Raw genomic sequence first — 14,054 nt, 5'->3', positions numbered from 1 at the left:
TTGGGATAGGCCAGTGATGGGTATTAAGGAGGGCACGTATTGCATGGAGCTCTGGGTGTTATAGGCAAACAATGAATCACTGAACACTACATCAAAAACTAAAGATGTACCGTATGGTGACTAACATAACATAATAAAAAATTTTTAAAAAAAAGAAAAAAAAAGAAAGGAGGGGACTAATTGATGAAACCTTGCTGAGATTGAAAAAACTGTACTATTATATGAAATAGTAGATCTTGCTTTTCCTGTGAGCATCCCATATCTCCTCAGTAATTCTACCTTCTGGTAATTAACTTTATGCATATTTCTCTGGGAAAAAATCAATTAGAAGAGAAAGTCTGCAAACTCCCCAATTATCACCACCATATCTACCAGCTGGCCTGGCTTTCTCTTTCTCTGTCTCTCTCTGTCTATGAACTCCCTTCTGTTGCCAGGGATAAACTATTCAAAATCCTACCCAAGACCAAACCATCATTCAGTTTTGCACTGGACTCCATGACTGATTTGCTGCTTTTCCTTTTGCCCTTGCATCATTAATTTTTTCTTCTGATGGAACATAACCATCAGCTAAAACATGTTATTATTGCTCATATCAAAAAATAATTATTTTTAAAACTTTGACTTCATATCCCCTTCCAGATACCTATCATTCCCCGTTTGTCTCCTCTCCTCTTTTTTTTTTTTTAAAGATTTATTTATTTATTTATTTGACAGAGATAGAAACAGCCAGCTAGAGAGGGAACACAAGCAGGGGGAGTGGGAGAGGAAGAAGCAGGCTCATAGCGGAGGAGCCTGATGTGGGGCTCGATCCCACAATGCTGGGATCACGCCCTGAGCCGAAGGCAGACGCTTAACCGCTGTGCCACCCAGGCGCCCCTCCTCTCCTCTCTTGTACCCAATCCAATCATACTTTTATCCTGGCTAATACACATTAATATTAGTTGCTATCTTCAATGCTACTAATGACCTCCAGACTACCAAAACCAATGGAAAATTCTTAATCCTCTTTTTAATCTATTAGCTGCAATATTTGCCCTATTTGCTCATTCACTCATACCTGAAATTTTTTCTTCCCTTGACTTCTATGATACATGTGTATTTTGGTTGTACTTGCTTCCTCTGAGCTAGTTAACTTTGGCCTCGTCTCCCTTGCTGGTTTCTCTTAACCTTCTCACTTCCTAAACATTGTTACACAATGAAACATCATCTCAGACTCCATCTCTCCTTCATCTGTATTCACTTCCTTGGTTATCTTGTCCAACTGCATAACCTTAAATAACATCAGTCTGTTGACTCGAACTACATTTATTAACTCAGGTCTCATACTTGCTATTTGACATCTCCATTTAGATGCCTATTAGAGACTTCAAATTCACTGTGTCCCAAACCAAATTTTTAGTATTCTACCCCAAACTCTTTCATGAATGATTTTCAATAACTGCAGGAAAAATCTCAGAATCAACCTTGATGCCTCTGCTTCTCCACATTCCACTTACATCAATATATCAGCTATGTTACCTTTGAATAGGCATCTCACCGAATCCCTTCTTACATCTCTTATACTACTACACTCCTAGTCCAATCTAACCTCATCTTTCACTGAATTGTCACAATAAGACTTGTTTTCTCTTCTTCCATCCTTACTCCTATACAGGCTGTTCTTTTATATATATATATATATATAGGCTGTTCTTTATTGCATAAAGAGTGACAGTTTAATATATATTAAATGTGCAATTCTATAGCTCATTCAATGATTTCCACCTTAAAGTAAGATTTTAAGTCATAGAGTGGACTACAATGCCTATTTGACTGAGTCCCCAGACATCTCTCTAGGCTCAGATTAATCCAGTAGTGTAAGGAATTTTGTCTTATTTCATTTAAAGGAAAGATTTTCCTCACTCCTAAACAGAAGGTTTAATCTACTTTCTTGGGGAAATAAAAACATCAAGCATGTTCTATGATGAGCATGATGATCTACAAGCATGATCCTACTGATACATCAAATACATTCGAACCTGGAAAGTGATACTTAGTCCAAAGCATATACCATCATTTTTAACATTAAAATAAACTTTAGCTGTTTTTCCTTTACACGTCTTCTTTTTTCCTGAAACTACCTTTATCATTGTAACTCAACTCTTGGATAAAGATTGATACCTTTTTGGATACCCTGTTTCTACTCAATGACAATTCCCCCACTTTTCTTCCTACGTCTTAAAATACATTATTTTATCAGTTAGCCCCTTTTTACTCTGTGTATTCAGTCTCTCTCACTCCAATTGTTCTTGTTTTCAACTTTTAAACATACACAATACTATCCCACCCTGAAGAACAGAACAAAAGAAAATTCTATTAACTATTTACTATGTAACTTTATAATAACTTTTTTTTCCCTTCTACCAAGTACCTTGAAAGACTACTGAGTGGTCGTCATCGTCTTCTTCTTCTTTCTTCTTCTTCTCCCTTCTCCCTTCTCCCTTCTCTCTTCTCTCCTCTCTCTTCTTTCTTCTTCTCTTTTCCCTATCACATTAATTTCTCCACCACTTAACTGTCTTTGGTCCCTAATATTTCACTAATACTGCTTTGGAAAAAAAAGTTAATATCTTTATTGTTGAATGCAATAGATGTGTGTGTCTGTGTGTGTGTGTGTGTGTGTGTGTGTGTGTGTGTGTGTGAGAGAGAGAGAGAGAGAGAGAGAGAGAGAGGAGGGAGAGAGAGAGAGAGAGACTTATCTTGTTCTTGTGCCATTGGTCATTTCTTTCTTCAATTCTCTCCACCTCCAGATTTCCATGACACTACCCTCTCCTCATTCTTCTGTTACTTTAACTTACCTCTGAGTTTCCTGTGTCACCTCTACTCCTATGGCTTGATAAATTCAACTTGCTTGATCCCTTAAAATAAGGCATCCTGATGTTCTCCCTTGATCTAACATACCTCTAGTAACTGGTAATAAAGTGTCATATCATCTGATTTTACACTGCCTTCAGGGCAAACCTGAGAATGCTGTGATGGTGTTTTCAGGCTATATTCTGTCTAGCCAGAGGGTCTATGTGATGTTTGGCAAATAATCGGTGGTTCTGAAGTTGGAGATCCTAGTCAATCTCAGAACATTTATCAATAAACTTTGCAGCAATGTAATCCTACTGGCCACAGACCAAAGCAATTTGTTGTTGTTAGAAAATACGTGCCAACACACGGTGATGCCTCTAAGACCTCCAGGGCCATTGAGAGGGTTCTGGGAGGTTGAGAAGTTGGTTACCAAGGAAACACTTTAGTTTCTCAGAACAGAGAGAGCCAGTCCCTCTTTTGAAGAAGGCTTAAGAACTGCTTTCCTACACACAGAAGGAAAATAAAAAATTGGATAGGGCTTCAATTTTTTCTGGGTCTACACTGGAGGGTGTGTGTGTATGGCATATTTCGGTTAGTTTGGGAAGATTTTCATGGAAAAAAAAGACCTTATGAAAAAATTAAACCAATATAGTTTTTAAAAAAGAAAAATAATAGATAAACCTCCTCCATAGAACTTAAGTCCCAGTAAATGAATCAAAAATAAAATAACACTACCAATAATAAATTTTCATACAGCCCTACTTGTTGCCACCCTCTCCCTCAGACCTGCAGTGCAGGAGAGGGAGGCAACAAGGAAAGGGTTCTTCCAACGACCATTGGGGGAGGGGGAGGGCCACACTTTCTCTTCTGGCTCCACCCTGCCTGTCCCATCTTCTCACCAGCTGTTTGCCATTGGAAATCAGTTGCTTAAGCCAAACTTAGTTATTCACCACAAATCCCTAGCTCTCTGTTGTTCCTGGAAAGTTGCCCACCTCCTGCAATACTCTCTCCACCTGTTTGGGATTTTTTTTTCCTCATTCTTTAAAGATCCAATCAAGTCTTGTCATTTCCCACACTTCCCCAACTACAACTGCTTTTGCTGACATCTCTGAATTCATGAAGCTCTGATAGTCTGTAAGTACCATTTGACCCTCAGTGAAGGTAGTCATGTTTTCTGATTTTTTTTTTCTTAACCTGTATCACTATTCTACCCATTAGAGTTAGCTTCCCTATAGGGCAGAACTGAGTCACAATCATCCCAGTCTGCACATGCTTCTGTCTTTAATTTAAGCACTGGCAGTGAAGCTACTCTGTGCTATGAAGCAGAAGCATAAAAACACAAACTATAAATCAATATCAACAAATATGATTCAGTACAATCACATTCTTCTTGGTAGAAATTTCTATTTCTACTGGTAATTCTCAAGACCCAAAGTATCATGGTTCTTTAGGAGTTACTTTTGGCTCCGTATGGCCTACCCCTGATCCGTAGCTTCTATGCTGTATATTCACCTCCATGCGAATATTTTTACCTGTGGCCTCTTTACTTTTCTGTAATAACCCAAAGGTCTTAATCAAAAACCAAGATTCATTGGTGGAATAGTTGGAGTAATACAGATCCTGAAGAATTCAAAACTCTTAAATCACATATGGAGAGTATCTAGCAATATATTTTTTTCTTCAACGCTGTTTCTTCATGGTAATTCCCTTGGGTAAAATCTAACACTTCTTGTAGCAATGTAGAACCACATTGCTTTGAAAAATATATATTACAGAGGTATTTATATTGAGAATACAACACTTTGTAGGTATGCTCTGTTTTCTGATCTCAGTGGTTCTATTACAGTTTAACTATGAACTATTAGCACCTCAGCAAGTACGCAAGCACAACATATCATTAGTTTTCTTCCTACGCTCACCTGAATGTGGCCACTCTGGAGATTGGGAATTTCCGGGGATATTTCAGGATCCCTGAAGTGTTTTTTGATCACACTGAACAAGTCTTTTACTCTCTTTGTCATGTTCAGCCAATGTTTGGAACTATTCCACTAGTGTTAAACAAAGTTCAGTGTTTTCTGCCAAAAATGATGTTTGAGTAATGATTCTGTTAGAAACTTTCTGGGGTGGTTCTCATATTTCAAAGAGCAGAAGGGATATTCCAAGTATTTATGGCTGGCCAAGAAAAATTTCAAGGCTTTTAGTATGGAAGCTTACATAAAACAGGCAGGTACCATGACTATAAACAATCAATCAATGTGGGTCCATTTTCATTTTTATGAAAACGATACTTACGGCTATATGCAATAAGAGCTATTTGGGTAGAGAAATTCAGATTGAAAAAAAGCCAGCCTTGGACTTTTGTCTATTAGATGGACTTTATTGTTGCTGATATGAGTTTTGTAAAAAAACAGCAAAAAGTAGCCAATTTTCACAGCAAACACAGATAATTCCAAAAATACCTGCAATATTACACGTACCCAACAAATTACAGCATTTATTTTCCCTTAAAAATTAGGACACAAAGTCCAAAATGCCATCCTATTATTTGAAAGCCTATTGCATTAGCCAGAGATAAGAAGAAAAAAAAGCCATTTCTATCGATCTATGGAGAAAAACAAGTAATATAATATTGAGTGAACCGTATTGGTGAGAAAGTAACGTGTATTGTACTGGAAAAGAGAAAGACATCAACTTTAGTGAGTAGATAAAGTGGGTTTGGTTAGGAAATTTAAAAGAATATTTGTATCAATGTGACTTTTGTGTAGAAACAAGGAAAATAGGAAAAGAAACAAGAACTGTATTACATTTTACACTCCTTTACAATGCAGAAGGCAGGGGAATCCATCACAGCTCTGGTATAAAGAAGAATTCAGGTTTCCATAATGATAAACAGCATAACCAGGGCTCCTTAGTGAACAAACTCTTCTCCTACCCACATCTTATGGGAATTATATTATAATGAAAAATATTACATACATATTAAGTGACTATTACTCATGTGAAAGATGTGCCTAGCTAGTTTCACCTTAAAAGAAAGTCCGCCTAGGAGAAAATAATTTTGACTTTTTTTTTGAAATGTCATGGTATACATAGAAAATAATGTTTGCACGCACACTGGAATAACTGGACAAGGGGGACAGTCAGCACAGGCTCACTGGCTCCCCAGGCCTTGCACAACTTCTTTGTGGACTGAGGAGATCATCATCTCCTGGACACCTCTAACCGCTTCCTGGCAGACCAGTACACCCTGACTCATCTTCAGATATTGATTAATAATAGTAGGAAAAGAACTTGCGTTTTGAATAAAGGGATTAAATTAGGGCTGTGTACACTTGAGTTTCTGGACCACACACGTAGTACCTCCTATTGTTTTAGTTGCAAACAGTATGAATAAATCTGATAGGTGCACATCCATTTTGCATGACTTGTTTAAACTCCTGGCATTACCCATGTATGGAATGGGATTTTGGATCAAAGAATAAAAGTCACCTTTCTGTGTATTTTGGCTCATTATTATAGATAATGTGGCAGCTTATTTTTGGATTGATTTCCCTACCCTATGCTATCAGCCAAAAAGGTTTAGCTGGCCTAGAGTCCCAAAAGAAAAGGGTACCAAAAGTCAAAATATAATAGCTACATTCAAGTATTCATTTTCATAACTTTCCAATATTTAAAAAACTATATCATGGTATCAATCCTTCTGAAATTCAGAATTTTTTTTGCCTTAATTTTAGGTAAAAAGTTAATGGTTTTACTTTATAAAGTATCTTTACAATTTAATAAAGCCTAGGTAAGTACAACTTAATTCAAGGAATAAAATATGTTAACATTGATCATCAAACATTAACCTTTTGCCAAATTTAGTGATAAGCAGGAACCACAACCATTTCTTTGGCAATAAATATTTTGAGATACCCTGCCTCAGGTTGAAAGCCCTGGCTCACAATGTCTCAGAATGCTTATACAGAGGGTGGTTTCCTCTTTCCTTCTAACCTTATAGAGAAAGATCAAGCAGTTGGTAAGTAGCAAAATCACCTCACTGGAGATATTTAATTATAATCAAAGCTATTTAAAAATAACAGCAAATAAATAGAACAGACTGGGTCAAATTAGTGACCAACAACCAGTCTAGTCCCTGTTTTTCAGAGCCAAAATACACTGGTATCTCCCAGAGGGTGATGAGACAGTTTGTGCCTTTGACGTTAAAAGCAAAGTCTGTAATTCGGACTGAAGATGGAGGGCATTTGCAGGTTCATAGTATAAAAGTGTACAGTTTGAATATGGCCTGGATTGAAATGCATGAAGTGGCTCATAGTTGAGTCATTTCCATCCTTGCATTGTTGTGCAATGTTTTTTTTCCTGCACTCCATTTGTTTTTCTTCTTTTTTCTATATTTACATTTACCTTTCACCTCTTCAAATTCATCTTTACTCTTTTTCTTTGTGTAAACTAGACAATACTCATGCATATGAAAGAAATCTCTGTTGGATGCTATAATTTATTTTCCTTGGGGAATGGGAGCTATTATGAAATCATTGAGGTTTAGCAAAGGCTGGAATGAAAAATTAAGTGTTTTCCGCATAAGCAACATGAGAGAGAAATTCTTTTTGAGATTTTACCACTAATTCTTATACACAATTCCAGTCTGGTAATGTTTCATCTTCATCAATATTAATTTAGTTTTGTGAGTACTTCTCAGGAAGTACTGAGAAAATAAATATGCTCAGTCAATGCTGTACATGTTCACTTCAACTGTAAACCAGCGAAACAAAAGCAAAATGTGAATATCTGTGGATTGTCTAATGTACAAAGATAGACTGAAAATGACAGATAGGACAACTGGAAGATGTAGTGTATACTAACAGAACCTTCCCAATAAGAAAAATATTTATTTTGTTTTATGTTTAAAAGTCAGTTTTGAAGATGTCTACGTAGGGCTATCAGAAAAAAATCTTTGCTACAAAAGCAATGCAACTTCACACAAACTCTCAGTGGTGCTGACAGAACCAGATATACTGACCAGTGTAAGAGAAAAAATCACAAAATGAGCAGAACAGTGGCTCTCTTTTGCTGGGAAGGGGAGGGGAGGGGAGGGGAGGGGAGGGAAGGGAAAAGGGAAGGGAAAAGGGAAGGGAAAAGGGAAGGGAAAAGGGAAGGGAAGGGAAGGGAAAGGAAGGGAAGGGAAGGGAAGGGAAGGGAAGGGAAGGGAAGGGAAGGGAAAAGGGAAGGGAAAAGGGAAGGGAAGGGAAGGGAAAAGGGAAAGGAAGGGAAGGAAAAAGGGAAGGGAAGGGAAGGAAAAAGGGAAGGAAAAAGGGAAGGGAAGGGAAGGAAAAAGGGAAGGGAAGGGAAGGAAAAAGGGAAGGGAAGAAAGGAAAAAGGGAAGGGAAGGAAAGGAAAAAGGGAAGGAAAGGAAAAAGGAAAGGAAAGGAAAAAGGAAAGGAAAAGGGAAAGGGAAAGGAAAAGGGAAAGGAAAAGGGAAAGGAAAAGGGAAAGGAAAAAGGAAAGGAAAGGAAAGGAAAGGAAAGGAAAGGAAAGGAAAGGAAAGGAAAGGAAAGGGAGGTAAGCAACACAAAGGGAAGGGAAGACATGGTAGTTTTTAATACAATAAATTGGTTATAGAAAGATACTTAAAAGATGATGATAAATTGGTTTGTCTGAACTGTGGTCAATATTTTGGTGCTGTGAATGTTAATAACAATTTGCTTCTCTTATCAGACACTCCTGATATTATTAATAATTAAAATTACAGTAAAGTTTTACGGTATTTTCAACATCAAGTATATATATATGTGTGTATATACAGTGAGATATATCACAGACAAGAAAGAACACTTATTTTGTTTTAATTTTTTAGAGGTTATTTTCATTTTTTCTAAAATATTTCTGACAAGATTAATATTTGCATTTTTAAGGATGTTATAATAGGTGTTGGCTAGTATTGTAAAAAAAAAAAAATCAATACAATGGATGTATGACCTTTGTGTTTTTTCCAGTCCCATTTAAAACGTAACCATGCCTTTATAAAATCACAATGACTGACACACATGATTTGTATCATAATTAAGAATTTTAAAAATATTTTCTATATGAGGCCTCTCTTTACCTTTCCACATAAAAATTACTCGACAACTAGCTCTTCTGTCATTCCTGCACTGCAAATTCTAACAAAAGCAGTGTTCTATTGTTCTAACAAAATCTTTTGATATTTTTTCAGTAGTTTTCTGCATGAATAAAGCTCACTGAAAACAAATTACAAAATTGACTCCAAGGTTTTCTTCTCATTTGGAACAAAGAATGACTAAAAAACAATTGAGTTTCTGACTTTTGACAAAATTTTCTGCTGCCCCTAAAATGATAGCATTTAAAAATATATTCCCCAAATGAGCAACATATTCTTTGCAGATTTTTAAGAGATCTATGACCATTCAGAAAACACAAATGTAAAAGTGTGAAGTGAGAAAAGTAATGAATTTGAGTCCAAAGACTACATGTGTCCAAGTTTACCAAAGTGATTTAATTTTAAAACACAGGGATAAAATTACTTGTCATGGGGAAATTTATATTTGTTTTGGCACTGCTCCACTCTTTGGGATGTAATTGATACCTCAGGGTCCTTTACTATTTATACTTTCAAATGCGTACTCTGAATATAATTTAGTGATGTAAAAGAAATTTTGTAGCTTAATCACTTAATGTTGCCATATATATTCAAATACTACATGATGAGTATAAAATACTATACAAATCTGAATGCTCTGTTGAAACAATACCATATATCTCCGCCATCAATAAATGCATTAAGCTTGGTAGCAGAGAAGTACGTTGTATAAATTCACATTATATATTCATAATGCAAAATATGTATGTCACAAATGCATCATTCTGTGTCTTCCATCATAGATTTTGGACTTCTGAAAATTCATAAGAGATACACCAAAACCGAGAATTCCTCTATATTCCACTCCTTTTCTGACATGATACCTCTAACACCCAGCCTCATCCATGACTTTGCAAGTCTTTGAAGCTGTACATGCAGTAAAAACATGCAACATTCCCTTCCAAGGAGTTATTCTCTGGGATGTCAGCCCCTGACATGGCAGCTTATTAATTTTTAAAAATTACAACTTGTAGTTTTCTCAGATTTATCCATTTATGAAGCCAGTGGTTATGCATTGTGTTACTTAAGAAATGAGTGTCCTCATTTCCAAAACATTTTTTTATGATATTCGGTAGGGTGTATACTCCCCAATCAGAATTAATCCTATGTTAAAAGACATGGGATCTCCATAAAGCCACTCAGTTGATGGTAGACTCAATTTCTTTACTAATTAGCATCTAATTTATAGAGAACAGGCACGTAATAGAATTAGCTATGGGTTAGGTAAGGATTTAGTTGAAAGAAAATAATGACAAAAATTCAGGAAAGAGAGCTGTCCAAAAAGTTCAGGGTACAGGGTCTAAGAAGAATGGAAATATTTAGAAAAGGAGGCAAAGGAAAGATGGAGAAAGAGTGTATTGAAGAGACTGAATGAGAGAATAGCACTATGTTTAGGAAACAAATGAAAAGTGAGTTAATGGTAAATCTAGAAAGAAATGTTTCTGTCAACGTGACCATTGTGTAGAGACACAATATAGAAAAAAAATGAAAAGCAGACTGTTTTTACAGTCTTTTGAATACATAAGTGAGGGAAGTGGTGGGTCCCAGCTTGTCCTCAGTCCCCTCCTGCCTTCATTCAACCTGTCTTCCCAGCTACTGATTTAACCAACCCAAATCAGGCTCAAACCCACCAGCACATATTTGGTATACGGAAATAAATAATTGATACAGAGAAAGAAATAACATTAAAGGGAATAGAACTTTAGGTGTGGGCAACTGGAAATGAATATGCTTAGATAATGGGCACTGGTAAATGCCTCTGCTTGTTGGTTGGGACCTGAGGGAAGAAAAAGATCAGAGATGATGAAAAAAAAAAGGGCAGAGTAAAGGCACATGAGAGACTTATAGGCATAAGCATAAAGCATGATTATGGGTGTAAGAATAAAGTACAGTCTTTGTATTGCATGTTGATACCAATGACACCATCCAATATATAAGAAGCCTAAGCAAACAAGTAGACATAATGACTTAGCCACTTGACTTCAGATAGCTTCTGACATCAGCTACTCCAACAGTAGTATACTGGGCTTTGAACAGACAAGCCATTATGGCAAAAATAGAACTTACGCATGGGCCCAACAGCATGAGCTCCTACTTACAAAAGCTGATCTAGCTACCTCTGCTGCCCAATGTCAAACTGACCACTGAAAGAGACAGAAACAGAGTCCCTGATAAAGTACCATGTAGGGTGAACAACAACCTCAGTTTGCCCAAGACTGAGGGGTGATCCAGGACACAGGACATTCAATGCTAAACCTGTGACAATTCCAGACAAACCATCCACCAAGGAGACCAAACAACCAATAGATGGCAAGTTGACTACATTGTACCCCTTTGATCCTGGAAAGGGAGTGATTTATCTTGACTGGAATTGCCATAAATCTTAGGTACAGGTTTGCCTTTTCTACCCACAAGTCCTCAATAAAGTTGCAAAATGTCCAATAGGAGATCATCAAGCATAATATCATCTCAAACCAAGAGCCACTCTGTAGCAAAGGACATGTGACAGTAGACACATGAACACAGAATCCACTGGTCCAATCCCATATTGCACCTCCCTGTGGTTGCCAGTCTAATGGAACACTGGGACAGCATTTTGAATATACAGTTGAAGTGCTAGCTCGGAAATGTTATCTTGCAAGGATGGAACACCAAACTTCAGGATGTGGTTTCCATCCTGAATCAAGAACCATTAAATGATGCAATGAACATGATAAATAGAAAACATAGGTCTTGAAGCAAAGAGTGAAGTTAGGAGTGACCTTGTTCATCATCTAACCCAGTGACCCCTTTAAAGGATTCATGCTTCTCATTCTACAACCTTAGGTCCTAGAGTTTTTAGTTTCTACATCAGGAATCCTTCCAAGAGGTAATCTATCCATAGTCTCAATAAAATTTAAGCTACAGAGGCCACTCAATGCCTGTTGGCACCCAATGCCAAAGAAAAGAGGAACCAATCTGGCAGGATTTATTGATCCGAATCATCAAGAAGAAGCAAGAATGCTGTTCATAATGAAGCCAAAAAAAACCATGCTGAGCACCAAGTGATCTAGTAGGGTATCTATTAAATACTTCCCTTTCCAATTTTGATAATAAATGAATGAGTGCAACAGACACTTAAAAATATCCAGGGGCACCTGAGTAGTTTGTCCATTGAGCATCTGCCTTTGGCTCAGGTCACCGAGCCCCACCTCTGGCTCCCGGCTCTGCGGGTAGCCTTCTTCTCCCTCTCCCCTGCCTGCTGCTCCTGTTGTTTGTGCTCTCTCTCTCTCTCAATCTGCGTCAAATAAATAAATAAAATCTTTAAAAATATATATAAAAATCCAGAATGTGTTTCCCTTATGCACAGAATTTTAATCATCTTGAGTAGGGAGGGTTAAGGTATAGGCAGAGAGAGATAGGAGGCCCCTGACTTTTCTCTGATGGTATTTCAGGTGTGCAGATGCTGAGACAGAACAAAGACAGAGATCAGGAAAATTTAGACCACTCTATCCCAATTACTAGGGTTAAAATGTTTCTCTAATAATTACATTATGAATACAGAAAATAAAAATAACCACAAAAACTGACCGGAACTCAGAGGAAAAGTTGCCTTTTGCCTAATTTAAAAGATTAACCAGACCTAGCAATACATATCTATATATCATAGATGTCACAGAAACAAAAACTCTCACACAGTGTATAAGTGTCATGTCTAGTTCCAGGCCACTGACCTAACCACCAGCAAGTTTCCTGATATATTCCTAATAAAAGGCCAGAGATGAAAAGCCCTCATTGGCAACCTGGTTGGGATGTCTCTTACTCCTGAGAGCTTTTTCTGTATCCTTGCTTAATCAAACTCTATCACTGCTCACTCTCCTTTGTCTGCAAGATTCATTCTCAATTCCTTGAGACAAGAAATTTGCTCTCCTGCTTCAACCTGATGAACTAATATTCGTTTTTATATCTCAGCTTTCCTTGGCACTCTAAGCAGAGGAAAGGGTCCTTTCTTTGCAACCCCTTGGCAACTTTAGCATTGCCATTATTTGTATGTACACTGGTCTCCTCCTTTAGATGTAAGCAATTTAAACCCCAAAACTATGTATTATTCATTTTTAAATCCCCAGCATTTAGAATAGTTCCTGATAAATAGTCAGTGTTTAGCCAACACTTGTGTAAGGAAAGAAAAGAAGAAGGAGAGATTGCCACCACCTCTCTGAAACCTTCCCTAAACCATCCCCATTCTTCATCAGGCTTGCAGAGCTCTATTGTTTTTGTTCGTTTGTTTGTGGATATATCTTCTGTTGGGTTGCAAAGCAGCTGACATGTGAGGGATTTTGCACCCTTTATGTTTAGGAGAGTGCCTCGCTGAAAATAGATGCCCAATACATACTGAATGAAGTAATAAAATTATCAAAATTCCTACTGTTACTGCCTTGAAGCAAAACTAACAGTGAAAATAAATGAATGCTAATATCAAAAAAGAAGTACTTGTAAGAGAGCCCATTCCCAACTTGTCATTTAAACAGCATTTGTTGAGATGGTAATTCAAAAAGGACCTGAAAAATCTTAGAACTGCTAAGGAAAGGTTGTATGTCTGAAGCCATTAAGAGCTGGGCTTGAATTTCAGTTTTGCCACTAGTCATGTGAATTTTGGAAGTCAGCACATTCTAAGCTTCAGTTTCCCCATCTTCAAAACAATGATAAGTTCTACCTAACAAGACTTTTGTGAGACTCAAATGAGAAGATGAATTTAAAAGCATGTGTCAGGGAGGAAGAACTTCCTCTGCCCTATGGTCCTTCTAGCTGGATTTAGAATCAAATTGACATGAGACAGATTAATGGGAAGAATATCCAATTTAATAGGCATATGTACAGGAAATTCACACAGACCTGAAATTCCAAAGACAATGAGGCAACATGAAGCTTATATGAGCTGAGAGGGGCAGGGTCTAAGAATACATAGGGGAGAAAGCTCATTAGCAAGAAGGTGAAAGAAGATGTTTAGAAAAACAAATAAATCTAAAAAAATAAAAATATCTATCATCATATTTTATCTTATAGTTCTTCTTGCAGTAAGTATTTG

Source organism: Ursus arctos, unplaced genomic scaffold, assembly GCF_023065955.2.
Source record: "Ursus arctos isolate Adak ecotype North America unplaced genomic scaffold, UrsArc2.0 scaffold_9, whole genome shotgun sequence".
NCBI lineage: Eukaryota > Metazoa > Chordata > Mammalia > Carnivora > Ursidae > Ursus > Ursus arctos.
The sequence above is the reverse complement of the archived record's forward strand: the minus strand, read 5'-3'. Positions refer to the sequence as shown.